Source organism: Melanerpes formicivorus, unplaced genomic scaffold (genome assembly GCF_026170545.1).
Source record: "Melanerpes formicivorus ecotype bairdi unplaced genomic scaffold, bMelFor1.0.p_v2 SCAF_6, whole genome shotgun sequence".
NCBI classification, from domain to species: Eukaryota; Metazoa; Chordata; class Aves; order Piciformes; family Picidae; genus Melanerpes; species Melanerpes formicivorus.
This window is the reverse complement of record NW_027142358.1, coordinates 4,797,832-4,812,631: the sequence shown is the minus strand read 5'-3', so window position 1 is coordinate 4,812,631 and position 14,800 is coordinate 4,797,832. Positions and strand designations below refer to the sequence as shown.

Here is a 14,800-nt window from a genome sequence, read left to right as displayed (position 1 = left end):
TAAGTACTTTTTTGGCAGGTAACAGAAGTTATGGAAACAATTAAAATTCCTGTGCAACAGTGGATTACTTATTTGTTTGGAAGAGTGGGTGGTGTTTGGGAGAAAGGGAAAAGGAAGATATGTTCTTCAAAACTGAAGTGTAAAAGCTTTCTGGAGTGTTTTTAGCAGAAAGTCTCTTTTGTCAATGTTTTGACAGAGAAGCCTGAGTATCGGAATACAGTGTTGGGTTGTGTACTCTGGTGTATCTTGTTAGTAAAGAGTTAAGAAGTGATAGCGTTGCAGTTGTTTTTATGGCCAGTGACCCTCTATGTGTATTTCAAGATGCTAAACAATGTATGAGAACATCTTAATTGCTTTGTAGTGCAAGAAGTTGCTGAAGTTTAGGAACTGGCTGCTTTCTGCGCTGGCTTCGTGTTTCACTGGTTCACTTCTGGTTCACTTTAATGTAGTGCCTGTCTGAGAGACTAAAAGTGGCTGAACCAAAACCCAGCCAATTTTTACGAACTGATAATAGTAGCTGGGCAGTAAGATTTAATTCAGCAATGATTATCTCGAACCAGGGAGTCCACAGCTGCATGTTCCTATGGGTTATGTGACAGACTGTTGTCACGATTTGCTTTGCAAACCCAGAAATGAGTTCGTGTTTGTGAATCTTGTAACTGTGGTTTCTTCCTCCACCCTTTTCTCATGAATAAACTTCAAAAATATTTAGGTCAAGATTTCTCTGGACTTGCCACATCTGATGATATCTCTTTCAGCTGTGGTCTTTGTATATATGTACTTCTAAAACAATTGGGAGGTGTGGTGCAATGTGCTTCCTTGGAGGGAGGAACAGAGTTAGTAAAGATTACTAATTTTGTGAGAGGAGTCAACCACACAAAATGCTAATACTGTAGCAGGGAGGAGTCTGTGGCTTTGGTTTGCAGCTCCCTTAAGTTTTACCAGTGACTTGGAGCAGAGAAATGGTTGGTCAGTGATGGGAAAACATTGAAAAGATTTTAATCTTTCTGACAGCTACATCTCTCTGCATACTGGAGTCCAGTGTCTTAACCACCAGCCTTGCTACATGAGGTAGTTACTTGCAGAGCAATCTGAAATACTAACTGTATGTGCCTTAGCTGACTAATCAAATACAGAGTTTGGCAGTACTGACGCTCGAGACATCGTTGCATGAACTTTGTGTAAGAGTGGGTTCATTCAATAAAAAATAAAAGCAGCATTTAAAAGAGCCTTTTATTTCTGTCATAAAGATGCTTTGTGCCATTGCCCTTGTGGATTTGACAGAATGGTTGGGGATGGGATGCTGCAGAAAGTTGTCTTGTATTTTGATTGTTTTCGATTTCAGGCTTTTTATCGCCCATGTCATGGCACAACTGGTGAGTTACAATTTCTCTGCTTGAATGGGGTTTTCCAGTGCAGTTAATATGTGTAATCCATGAGTCAGTTACTCAATTTGCCTTAGATGTTCTACATATTAATTTGTTTTGAGGAATTTGTGATCTGATTTTGCTCCCACTTAAGTCAAGGAGACTGCCAGCCTCAGCAGGGCTGGGCTGAGTTTTGCATGTACACTGACAGCTAAAGTGAGCACAACCACATCAGGCACGGGGTTGACTTCTGCTGTGGTGCACTACTAGGATTTGCTGTACTGGCTTTTGAGGTTTTAGTTTTAACTCTGTGAACTTAAATACATTTGCTTTATTCTTGTTTTGTGGTTGGGATTGTTTTGAGGGGTTTGGGGTGGGGCTTTGTTTTGTTTGTTGGTTTGGCTTTTGGTGTATTGTTTTGCCTGGGTTTTTTTTTTTGTTTGTTTGTTTTGGTTAGTTGGGTTTTTTGTTTGGTGGTGGTTGTTTTGGTTTTTTTTTTAAGTTGAGCAGAAATAGGTAGATAATATTGATTTAATTTGGGAAATACGCTTTAACACATGATTCTGAAATGCAGCACAGCACCAGTCCCACAGTTACAGCAATTGCTGCGCTGGCTCCCTATCTCGGTTTTTTGTATCAAAGTAGTTCAGCTTCTGTAAGTGTGTGCGATAATGGACTTTTATCATGTGTGTTATCGTGTGTGTAAGTAGTAGCAGACTAGATATCCTCCTGCATTAGTCATTGCAGTGGGAGATAATAGAAAAGTCTGCTCTTATTTAAAGCTATATCAGGATGCATGAAGCAGCCTTCATTGATACATACTACAGTGGCATTGATCGTCTTAGATGACATCATGTTCTCATGATAAACACATGACTATTAAACTATTCTTAAATTGCCTATGAAATTCGATTTTTCTGGTGTCCAGAACCAAGCAAACCCCTCAAAATAAGACAAAGACCCACGTATTTCAAAATGCATAAACTTGAACTGGGGAGAAAAGATGAAGAAAAAGCTTCTAACTTCTAGTAGGTTAATTATGCTTTCAACACCTGGGATTTAGAGTTTTCTTCAGTGCAGTTTTGCAATGCGGTGTTACTCTGTGTTTTGTGAGGGCATGCAGAGCTTAGCCTAGGAGTCAGACACTCAGTCGAGCAGTTAGGGTTTTTCTTGTTGCTGTTGTGGGGGTTGGTTGTTTTTTTTGGGGGGGGGTGTTTTGGTTTGTTTTTTTTCATTGTTTCCACGTTCTGGCACTCCATTCTGTTTCCTCGCCTTGCTGAGCACTGAAAGGGATATAAATTGACGTGACAAGATTTTTCTGACTGGTGGGAGGGAAACAGCCTGAAAGATAAACTTTAACCTGTAATCCTGTCAACAAATTTGCATTGTTACAGAAGTAAGAATTTATATTCAAGAACAGTATGCAGAGGACAATGCATTAAGATAAAGTGCATCTTTGAAATAATAACGTTTTCCAGCCTAAAAATAGGAGCTAATCATCCCACTATCTGATTTGCTTTTCCTTAGTCTTGCTGCAAGACAAGTTCTGAAATTTTCCTCCAGCTTAAAGCAAGGATGTGCTAACTAGGAGAAAAGTTGAACCAATTAATGGGAAAACTATTAAATAGCTTAGGCTATCAGTGTACTTTTGGGATGAGTAGCTTGTCTTAGCAGTCTACACTGTCTTCAGCATGCCACAGTTCAGTTATGCAACCTTGGGAAACTTCTCTCCCAGTGAATGCACTCGTCCTTTATTAAGACTAATGGGAGTCATGTGTTTGTTTCAGGGGGAACGCAGACCCTTACAAATCTTTCTGGTAGATTGGGTGGAAACAGAGCTCACGTTCATTATTGCTGTGTTCTGGGCAGCTGGGTGTCTCATTAGTGGGACATTAATGATGTTCAGTGCACTTCTTTATTGGACAAGAGGATGTAGTAAAAATATAAAACGTGTGACTTCTCAATTTTGTAATTTCCTGTATCGATGGATTAACTCTTGCCTGTTGTGTCCTTTCTTCCATCCCAGTACTAATACCTATAACATGGTAGATGTGATGTTGAGGGTGCTCCAGCTTCTCTGTCAGGCTGCCCTGCCTGGAGCCCATGCCCTGGCTCCCTGCTCCATGGAAATTTACCGCAGCTCAGTAACAACTATTGCATTGTCAATCTTTTTACAATTTAAGGCAGGGACCATATCATAAACATTGATAAATACCAGCCAAGCTTTACCTGAAGGACCCTCCACGTACTATCTGGTGATAGCCACGTGTAGAGGGAGTAAAATCGGGCTCACACAGATCCGCAGGGAAGGATCCGCAGGCAGTGATAGGCAAGAGCCACACCACCGCTTCCCTGAGCAGATGTTCCTGCAAACCGCCTGCGTGGAAAAACAAACCCTCCGTTTGCCTGCTGGGCTGTGGGGCGGGCCAGCCCCCTGCAAAGCCGAGCCCTTAGCCAACGTCCTGCGACACACACACACGCTGGGAATTCGCTTTCCCCTCAGGAAACTCCGGCTTTAGGTGTTTTATCTCACTGAGCCAACGGCCGGGGAACAATAGGCCATTAAAGCGTTAGAGCTGTGGCTGACCCCACTGTGCTTCATTGTGCAGGCTGTGCTGAGAGGAGAACTTGGCCACCCTCAGAGCTAATTTTGTGGCTGGTGCATGGGGCCCGGGCTGGTGGTGGGTGGGTGGGAGGTGAGGGGTGGCCTGGGAAGAGGATGTCTCTTGTAAAAGTGACAGGAACTTAGAAATCAAGAACGTTGGCAAAGTGAAAGTGGTGTTTGATAGCTTTTGATGTTGGTTTTTTCTTTCTTCCTGATACAAAATCTGTCTTCCTTCATTCAGCAGCTCTTGAAACAAAATTATTACATCATTGATGGCTTTTTGTTTGTTTGGGTTTGATTTGGGGTTGGGGGCAGGGAGTTGTGTGTGGTTGTTGTGGTGTGTGGGGGGGTGTTTTTTGTCATTGTGTACATAAGAGTGACTGGAAATGGCTGCGTTGCAGGAGAAGTATCCAATCACAAGCAAAAAGGCCTCTCCAGTTGTACATGGAATGGGACAGGCAGGCTTTCACCTTCCATCCAGAGTCTGCAGACCTGATTTTAATCTTGACTGCAGCCTCTGGAGCCATGGTCCTTCCCAAGGCTGCACATCTGTAAGCAATTAAATACATTGTGCTATTGATATCTTGGAAATTGGAGTCACACTGGCTGTACTAGGGATTTGGTTTAGAGAAATGAGGGTATGGGGGAATGCTTTAATTTACAAACAAGACATGCTCAAGCTATGTGTGCCATTAGTCTTATAGGTGTGCCTTTCAGTCATTTCACTTGAAACACTTTCCATACTCTGGTTGAACATGTAAAGCTGCAGAACCAATGTGCGTTTTGAGGGAAATCAGATGTGGACGTAGCATTCAGGTGTTTGGCAGTAGACTCTCACTTGTAGAATCAAAACAAGTTTCTAAGTGTCTCAGCTTTCACCTACACACCCTTAATGACCAACAAAGAAAACCAGCCTTCCTGATGACATTGTAGACTGTCTTGGATAGAGTTTTCTTGCCTCTCTTGCTGGAGGAGGAGTCCCTCCAGGATGTGAGTTATTTGTAGATAAATTGGTCTTTTCATGGTGAGAAACAACAAGGTTATGATGAAGCTAGTGTTGACGTCTGGATTGATGTCCCTGTCACATACTGAGAACTTTACTTTTTTTTTAATGTGTTTTTCTGGAAGTACACAGCAATAAAGAATTGCACCATTCACTTTCTGGGTAGCTGTCTCCTCATTATGTAAATGTATTCCCCAACACCCTGCCTGGAAGCCTCCTGGATGCCTCCCAGTCAGTGCCCTCCCTCTGGAGCTCTTGGGTTGCATTTGAGATCCCAGTACTGGGGACTTTGCCATCGGTTGGAGAGGGTGGGGTGAGGGGCAAACAGGACTTTCCATGCAGGAAGGAATTTTTGAAAGTTAGGTTGTGCATCTCTGTTGGGGTGGTTTTTTGTGTTTTGGGTTGGGTTTTTTAACAGTTGAGGGAAAACAAGTGATGGCAGCAGCTGTGGCCATGTGAGAGTGTGTGTCATGAGCCTGCTGGGCAAGGCATAGTGAAGGGCATTATTCCTCTAGGAGGTTGGCACTGGCCATGGCCCTCCAGAGTTGCCACAAAGGATTTTCTGTTCAACATCTAGTGCAACAAGCACATTCATATGTTTGCAGAGGGTTTCCATGGAAACCATGTAAACTGTGATGCTAGCAGACAGAGGCAAAGGTTATACTATTGTAGAGGCCCTTTTGTTTTCTCTTACATGTTTCAGGGCAGCTATATTTCTTAACTGATACTGAGCCTGTGTAACAATTTGTTCAGAATTCCGTGCTTCTAGGGACTTTTTTTCCTGACAGTGCATTTGTCATGGTTGCAGTGAGGAAGTCAGATGACCTGCAAGAGTAACAGTGAAAATGTGGTGGGGGTTTTTGTGGGTTTTGTTGGTTTGGGGTTTTTCACAGAGGAATCACTTGAATGTCATGATTTCAATTATTTTTTTTTTCTTATTTTTTGTTGCTAGTGGTAGTGATGCAATTGGAGATGGAAGAACAGGGCACAAAAGACCAAAAACAAGTCATTCTTTCCCTGCTGGTATAATTCCTAATTCTGTTGAGTGCTTTTATTGCTCAGGCAGACCTGACTCCTTCAGGTCATTTGGTTAACTGGCACTTGGGGAACTCTGAATGCTCCTCTCCTCAGAAGGATGTACTGATGCTATTTATAGACACCAGCTTAAACTTTGGCTAGCCTTTGACAGTTCATGTTGTCTTTTAAGCTACAAATTTCAGTTTCCAAACATCTCTTGCTTTGTTTATTCATGTTTCAGGAAGTACTACCACCCTGGGCATAAACACTATTTGTTGAAGAGGAGTATTGGCTCTTCTGTGTGATTGTCCAAGTTCCCATTTGACTATCCACATCGGCAACATTGTGCTTGTTCATCAGTCCAGCTTAATCATCGTAGGAGGGGTTTTGAAGTGATTGAACTTAGTTCTGTGCTTGTATCACAGTACAGCAGGGGCTGGAAGGGACCTCAAGAGATCACCAGGTCCAACCCCCCTGCCAAAGCAGGATCACCTAGGGTAGTACTGTATCTGGGCTCATGCTGTATGTACTGTTTGTTGCTCACCTGCTCTGCGAAAATAAGATCTTGTCTGATCATACTGTGCAGGTATTCACTCTTGCCACCTAACTTTTTAACTTATATTTTGTACCAAGTTTGGCTTAAAGTAGCCTATAATATGTACATTGCAAGAGTTGGTATCTGGTTAGAAGAGAAAGATGTAGTGTTTTGATGCTGAGGCAGAAGAGTGGTACAGGTTGCTCATTCTATCTGTTAAATAACTGGGCAATACCTTGAAGTCCAGTGTAGGTGTACATAATGAATTGAACTTCTGATCAAATTTGCAGAACCAGACAACAATTTCAATTCTCAAGTGCAAAGCATTTTATACTTGGCTGCAAAAAGGACGAAACCTTCTTAGGTGTCTTAAAATGTTCCCTTCTAATATGGACAAAGAACCCTGAGGCATTAATTATATTTCCAAAAAAAAATGTAGTTTTGAAAGCTTTCATAGTTGTGCTGTCACAATACACAGAGCAGCACTCAATAACTTCTTTTTGTGTATGTTCCAAATGAGGGTGAAACAGCTGATGTGTGCCTACTGGTTGGGGTAATAGTTTCTAATACAGAATGAAAAGATGAAATGCACTCTTAGCACAGCATAGCTGTTGACTTAATTCTGGGCAGCTGGGCTTGCCTATAACCTGCTACACCATGCCAGGAGGGGATGAATTTGTTCACTTACCTTTCTCTGTCTCATGTTTTTTTGTTTGGATATCAGATGGATAATTATCAAAAGCTTTGTACCTGTTGGACTAGCTCCATTCATTTCAGTTTACAAACTGCTAGTTTTCTAGTCCAGTACTGATTACGAACAACACTTTGAATATCAAGTGAAAATGAACACAGGATGGACATTACAAAACATATCTTCAGGTTCCATATAGCTTAACTGTATAGAATCATACAGGTTGGAAAAAAGCACTGGGATCACCAAGTACAACCATTAACCCTACTCTACAAAGTTCATCCCTAAACCATGTATAAACAGCCTTTAAACACGTTCAGGGATGGAGACTTAACCACCTTCCTGGGCAACGTTGACTTGCTGGAACGAGTCCAGAGAAGGGCAACGAAGTTGGTGAGGGGCTTGGAAGACAAGCCCTATGAGGAGAGGCTGAGGGAGCTGGGGTTGCTTAGCCTGGAGAGGAGGAGACTGAGGGGTGACCTTATTGCTCCCTACAACTACCTGAAGGGAGGTTGTAAACAGGCAGAGGTTGGTCTCTTTTCCCAGGCAGCCAGCACCAGAACAAGAGGACACAGTCTCAGGCTGTGCCAGGGGTAGTTCAGGCTGGAGGTCAGGAGGAAGTTTTACACAGAGAGAGTGATTGCCCATTGGAATGGGCTGCCTGGGGAGGTGGTGGAGTTGCCATCACTGGAGGTGTTCAGGAGGAGACTTGTCAGGGTGCTTGGTTGCATGGGTTAGTTGATTAGGTGGTGTTGGATGATAGGTTGGACATGATGATCTTGAAGGTCTCTTCCAACCTGGTTTATTCTATTCTAATGCCTGACCACTCTTTCTGCGAATTCCCCCCCGCCCCCCCCCCCCCCCCCAATGTCTAGTCTAAACCTACCCTGGTGCAGTTTGAAGCCATTCCTTCTTGGTTTATTGCTAATTACCTGTGAGAAGAGACCGACACCAACCTCTCTAACATGTCCTTTTAGGTAGTCCTAGAGAGTGTTGAGGCCTCTGCTTAGCTTCCTCTTCTTCAAACTAAACAGCCCCAGCTCCTTCAGTCCTTCTTAATAAGATTTATTCTCCAGGCCCCTCACCAGCTTCATTGCCCTCCTCTGCATAATTGCTCTCTGTAAGGGACAGGTAGCAGTGGTTTTCATTATGAATTCCAGCTTTCTAAATTTGAAGCTAGAAGTCTCAAGAAAGTCACTTCTTGTAGCACAAAATTTTGCATGCTTTTCATCACTTCTTCCTGACTGCTTTGCAGTACAAACTCTAATCAGTTTTGATATTTCACCACCAAGAGAGAACATAATGCTGATGAGGCAGACAGAAAGCAAAATCCCAGAGCAGTTTGCCAGCAAATTAAAAGGAGCAAAACAAATAAAGCCCACAAGTACCCACAAATGGCATTTTAACTGCTTGTTCCAATGCATACTGGAAGCATCACTGAATAATTAAGATAAAAATAATGATCCAGCTATCTCTCTGCCCAAAATAAAGCAGTAAATTAACAAATCGGAGCAGTGCATTAAAAAAACAAACCCAAATCTCTAAAAGCAGCATCCACTGCTGCTCCTCCAAAACCTTTGGGACCAGAGAGATCATAGAATCAACCAGGTTGAGGTCTTTTCCAGAGATCATCAAGTCCAACCTATTACCTAATACCTCATGACAACTAAACCATGGCTGCAAGTGCCACATCCAGGCTTTTTTTTTTTTTAATACCCCTGGGACAGTAACTCCACCACCACCCTGGGCAGCACATTCCAATGGCAAATTACTTTCTGGGAAGAACTTTCTCCTCACCTCAAGCCTAAACTTCCCCTAGTGCAGCTTGAGACTGTGTCCTCTTGTTCCGGTGCTGGTTGCCTGGGAGAAGAGACCAACCCCCACCTGGCTACAACCTCCTTTCAGGTAGTTGTAGAGAGCAATAAGGTCTCCCCTGAGCCTCCTCTTCTCCAGGCTAATCAACCCCAGCTCCCTCAGCCTCTCCTCATAGGGCTTGTGCTGCAAACCCTCATGCAGCCTTGTTGCCCTTCTCTGGACACGTTCGAGTGCCTCAATGTCCTTCTTACATTGAGGAGATCCTCCAGTTTCCTATCTGGATTAGGAAGTGAGTTCCAAACAAGATGAGGTTCTTCTGTATCACACTGTGTCTTAAAGCAGAGCTTTGGCCACCCTGGGTTGGTGTTGTCCTCCACATCATTCTAGCACGTCTGTGAGAGCTGTCAGGAATGGGCCTTTGGCAGATGTCTAATCACCTATTATTCAGCACTTGATTAATCAAGTTTTGTGGTATTCTTTGGCATGTTTTTATATTGATACAGAGCCCTTTAATTCCCACTAATCTTGGGATTCTAGAGAAGTTTAAAAAACAGAACAAGTCACCCAGCGTGTGAGTGAAGGAGGTAACTGAAACCCACAGAAGAGATGTGGTTTACTGTCACTCTTTGAGCAGATGTAATCTATCCTCAGTCAATTTTTTTAATATCAGGAATTTTCTCACATCATAAGCTGACATACCATGTTTACCTGGGCTGGTTTCCATGAGTTACTCAAATATTCAACAGTAAGCATCACCAAAGCTCAGAGCACAATGCTGTTTTTACAGCATTTGTTAATTGATTTTTTTTTTTTTTTAATCCATTGCTTATGATTCACAACAATGCAATTGAAAGAAAAAATTTCCCCCTACATCTTTCTGCACTCATCCTCTGAACTCCAGTGAATAGAATAGACCAGGTTGGAAGAGACCTTCAAGATCATTGCATCCAACCCATCATCCAACACCACCTAATCAACTAAACCATGCAACCAAGCACCCCATCCAGTCTCTTCCTAAACACCTCCAATGATGGTGACTCCACCACCTCCCTGGGCAGCACATTCCAATGGGCAATCACTCTCTCTGTGTAGAATTTCTTCCTAACATCCAGTCTGAACCTCCCCTGGTGCAGCCTGAGACTGTGTCCTCTTGTTCTGGTACTGGTTGCCTGGGAGAAGAGACCAGCCCCCACCTGTCTACAATCTCCCTCCAGGTAGTTATAGACAGCAAGAAGGTCTCCTCTGAGCCTCCTCTTCTCCAGGCTAAGCAACCTCACCTCCCTCAGCCTCTCTTCATAGGGTTTATGTTCCAAACCCCTCCCCAGCTTTGTTGCCCTTCTCTGGACATGTTCCAGCAAGTCAACATCTTTCCTAAACTGAGGAGCCCAGAAGTGGACGCAGTACTTGAGGTGTGGCCTAACCAGTGCAGTGTGCAGGGGCATAATGACCTTCCTCCTTCTGCTGTCCACCCTGTTCCTGATACAGGCCAGGATGCCACTGGCACTCTTGGCTGCCTGGGCACACTGCAGGCTCATGTTCAGCCTACCATCGACCAGTACCCCCAGGTCCCCCAGTGCATGGGTAACATGATACTTACATTCAATATACACATAAGCAGATCATCAAGTCCAACCTGTCACACAAGACCTCAGACTACTAAACCATGGCACCAAGTGTCACATCCAGTCCCCTCTTGAACATCTCCAGGGACTGTGACTCCACCACCTCCCTGGGCAGGACATTCCAATGGCTAACAACTCTGTCTGTGAAGGTCTTTGCAACTTGTCTTAAGTCACCAATGCTGCAACTCATTGGAGTGCCTGGTTTGTTTCTCATTGAAAAGAAAGAATGAAGCAGCTTTTATTCACTTGCATGACAACATTGTAGTAAAAGGTCTCTTCTGAAGCAGTCTCTGGTGGGTGGTGTTTGGGCTGCCTTGACTGCTAGGAAGCTCTATCCTCACTATGTTGCACCAGCTCATCTTTGGACATAAAAATATTCAGGCTTCAGTGCAACTGCCTAGGAGAGAAAAGAGGGTGGTTTAAACCTCAAGGAGAAGTGTTCAGTGTCAAGCTGGTTTTGCATACTCGAAACAACCATTGCAGATGTTCACAAGTCCCCAGGATTTTTGATGGATGCCAGGGTGCATCCATCCATGCTCTGTGATAATGCTGTGGCTTGTTTTGGAGTGTCTTGTTTCATCCAGACTTACAGTGCTTACAAGTGATGATGGAGAATTGTGGGATAAAAGCAAGTAATTGCTTGTTTGGACTGGAAAAGGATAATAACCAAATTATATAGTCTGGATTTTACTTTTATAAGAGCCCTGCTTTTTCTGCTGTGCTGAATGCTGAGTCACCATAGCCCTCGCTGTGTGTCCTACCAAAGCTTTTGTTAGTAACTCTTCAGCACTTGTTCAGGGATGTGTTGGCTGCTGTTCTGGGTGCATCTGCTTCTCTGTTTGGTGCTGTAGCAAAGTCCAAAATGACCCTTCTGGCTTGCTTGAAATTAAGTGGAGTAATTTTCCATTCCTGAAGGTAAAGAAGACATTTGGCTCTCTAAATTCAATTTGCTGTTCTAGTAGCATGAGCAAAAGGTGGACAGAGGAGAAGCAGGTCAAATGCAGGTCAAGTCAGTTGAGATTAAAGCACCTATTTATGTAGATTAAACGTTACTGCTAATTAAACCATTTCTACTTACTTATTCAGTGCTTGATTGGGGATTTTAGTTATTTGGAAGCAAGCTGAAGACAATATTGGCAACATGGGTAAGCACAGAAAGTGTTGCTGCACCACCATAAATCCTAGGGATTTCCTAGGGTTAATCAAAGCAACATGCTTTGAACTCAAATTAAGCAGCTGCCTTTTTAAATGTTCAAGAGGGAGAACCTGGCTGCCCCCTGAGCTTCCATGTGGCCCTTCTCTGCCCTATCCTGTCCTCCTAGCCCAAATTATTTTTAATCCTGGTTTCCAGTTTAGACCCTAGCTTCACGGAGAGGTGTTCTGGCACAGCTAAGGAATGGCATTTTCAGAGGTGGGGAGCTGAAGCATGTGAGTTTGGAGGGGCAGGCTTTCCAGCCAGGAAAACATGAAAAACTCTAGCATAAGGTGTGCTTATCTTAAGTCCTTTAAAGATGATTATTTTATACTTACTAGGCATGTGACCATAACCTCAATCAAATTTTGCATGTCTGCTAACTTTTTTTGGTGACATTTATGTTTGCAAATGCACCAAAGAGAGGAAAAAAATGTCTAGCAAGGGAGGAAAAAAAAGCAAGATCCTTTGGAGACTGAGTGAGGTGAGAAAGGACAAGACACTGTCAGTATGATTTTGGAGTAGTGATTTATACTTTTTTGTCCCTTAGGCCATCCCATGGCTGATACAAGCTGTATCCTACCAACAAAGCCTTTCCTTTTTTCCTTGAGATGCCTAGGGTTTGTGATTTTTTTAACCCCATCCTTTTCTTTTGCCGGTCAGTGGCAGTGTGCCTGCTACATAGTCAAACTTGGGCTTGGCTGGCATCATTTGTCTCATGCTTTCATTGAGCCCTGAAATTACGATTTTAAAACTACACTTAAAAACCTTAATACAACCTGGTTTATTCTATTCTACAAGCATAATGGTCTCACTATGCCTGCTCTGCATGTGGAAATCAGTATATGTAATTGTGTGATCTGAGATATTCTTTTGTGACTCTTAACTGTTATAAATCAGCTTCTTTTTATTTAAATGCTGCTGTTTCCTGTTTAATGTGAGAATGTAAGTACAAGTCAGTGAAGTGTTAAAATTCCCTTTTTGAGAAGCTGGCCAATTCATTTTGACATGGTCAAGCTGATAGTGGTGTGTTAATGTGACTTAAAATTTATAGTGGAATGATTCAGAGATCCCAAGATGAACTGGGGGGAAGCGTGCAGGGTGTGGTGCTCAATATAAATAAAGATACAGCTTGTCCTGAAGACTTTATGATCGAAGACCTGGCACAATTTCATCTTTTCTTGAAGTCTCCAGTTACAAATGTCACCACTGAGATTAGCTGTTGGCCAGATTTCCCATTCCTCACTTACAAGTTACAGAGGGCGCTGAGCCGCAGTTCGCTCTGGTCAATGCGTGGCGGGTGTCTTAAAATGGGATTCATGCAGGGCTGGTGGCGGTGAGAAAGGTCAGGATTTGATGTGAAGAGAAGGCACTCCAGGGGTTTGGGCTATAAAAAGGTTTGGCTGCGTGCTGCCATACGTGAGATTGGTTGTTCTGTGTGAAAGTTTGTAACATCCAGCAGTTGCCTTGTGTCGATCATCTGGGTTGCCCACCATCGCAGCCTCCAGCCAAACCCAGGAGGCAGCTGCTGTGGCCATGACATTTCTCAGAATAATCAAACTGCTATCAATCAAGAAGGCTTTTGATGTGCCCTGGGATCAATAAGAGTTGTCCCTGCTATCTCATGTCACACGTTGTACCAGCGACCAAGGATGGCTCTTGCAGATGTGAGGAAGCCCTCATGATTCCAAATGGCAGTTGCCAGCTTGGTGTAAATCAATGGGATGTGTAAAAAAACTATTTGCATAACAAACTTGGTTCTTTTACTTGATAGCTCTGTGTGAAGTTGTTTCCCTCTTCATCTGTGCAGTTCAGAGGCAGCCCAAGATAAACGTTACCAGAAAAAGCTGGAGGCCTCAAGTTGGAAGTGAGGGAAAAGAGGAGAGCTGCAAAATGTGAAAGGGTTTTGACTGCAATCAGCTTTTCCAGCTGTCTTTGGTTTTTTCTTCCCCTTTTTTGCACAGATAATTTCTTTATTTATATAATGGAGGAACCTAAGTTTCATCTCTTTCAAAGGCTTGAGGGAGACTTTTCAGCCTTTGCTGGACTGTGTGTGGGGGTTATGTCTCTGCGTACTTTCACAGCTTAATACGGATAAGTGCTAACAGAACATAATCTCTTAATTTGGCTCTCTGCTGTCTACTGACTCGTGAAATATTTTTAGATAACTTACCCACAGGTGATTATACAGATAAGCAGAGCTAAATTGTGTTTTTTCCTTAGGAAAAAAAAAAGGAAGGCAGGCTTTATGTTGTCTTAAAGTTGCAATATTTGGCAAAATACCACCTGATTCTTTTTTTCATTACCAGAGTTTTTCAAACTAGATGAATTCAAAATACTGTTGTTTGTTGTTTTCTTTTGTTTCTTCTCACTTGCAATTTCCTCTATCCCCTTTGTAGCATGAATATGAGTAGGAATGTGAGAATCAGAAGTTGAAGCAACTTTGGTGCTGCACTATTTATGTTGCATTTAGAATCCTTAAAAGTAAAAAAAAAAAGGTAAAATGCAGTTATTCCTATTGCACACTAGTATTTTATCTCATGTTTTCACTTCTGGTTTTATAATAAAACTGAAATATGCATTTAGGGCTAAAGTTCCCTGATGTTTTAAGGGGTTCCTTTGCAAATCTCATTTTTGCGTTTCAGGTGTAGCATAGAATAGAATTAACCAGGTTGGAAAAGACCTTTGAGATTGAGTCCAACCTATCACCTAACACTATCTAATCAACTAAACCATAGCACTAAGCACCTCACCCAGTCTTTTCTCCAGGGATGGTGACTCCACCACCTCCCTGGGCAGCACATTCCAATGGCCAATCACTCTTTCTGTGAAGAATTTCTTCCTAACATCCAGCCTAAACCTCCTCTGCTGCAGCTCGAGACTGTGTCCTCTTGTTCTGGTGCTGGTTGCCTGGGAGAAGAAACCAACCCCCACCTGGCTACAACCTTCTTTC

The 14,800-nt window shown here is 42.9% G+C and overlaps 1 protein-coding gene across 6 annotated transcripts in view; it reads left to right on the top strand.

The window, feature by feature from the left end:
* ADD3 (adducin 3) overlaps nt 1-14,800 on the top strand; it is a 111,069-nt gene that overhangs the window by 53,381 nt on the left and 42,888 nt on the right. Inside the window, exon 1 of one of the 6 annotated variants that reach the window (XM_068139407.1) lies at nt 968-1,071. The exons of the other annotated variants lie outside the window; for them this stretch is intronic. The gene's annotated coding sequence lies outside the window, so the exon portion shown is untranslated. Of the gene's footprint in view, nt 1-967; nt 1,072-14,800 lie in introns of those variants that run through there. 6 annotated transcript variants of the gene reach the window in all.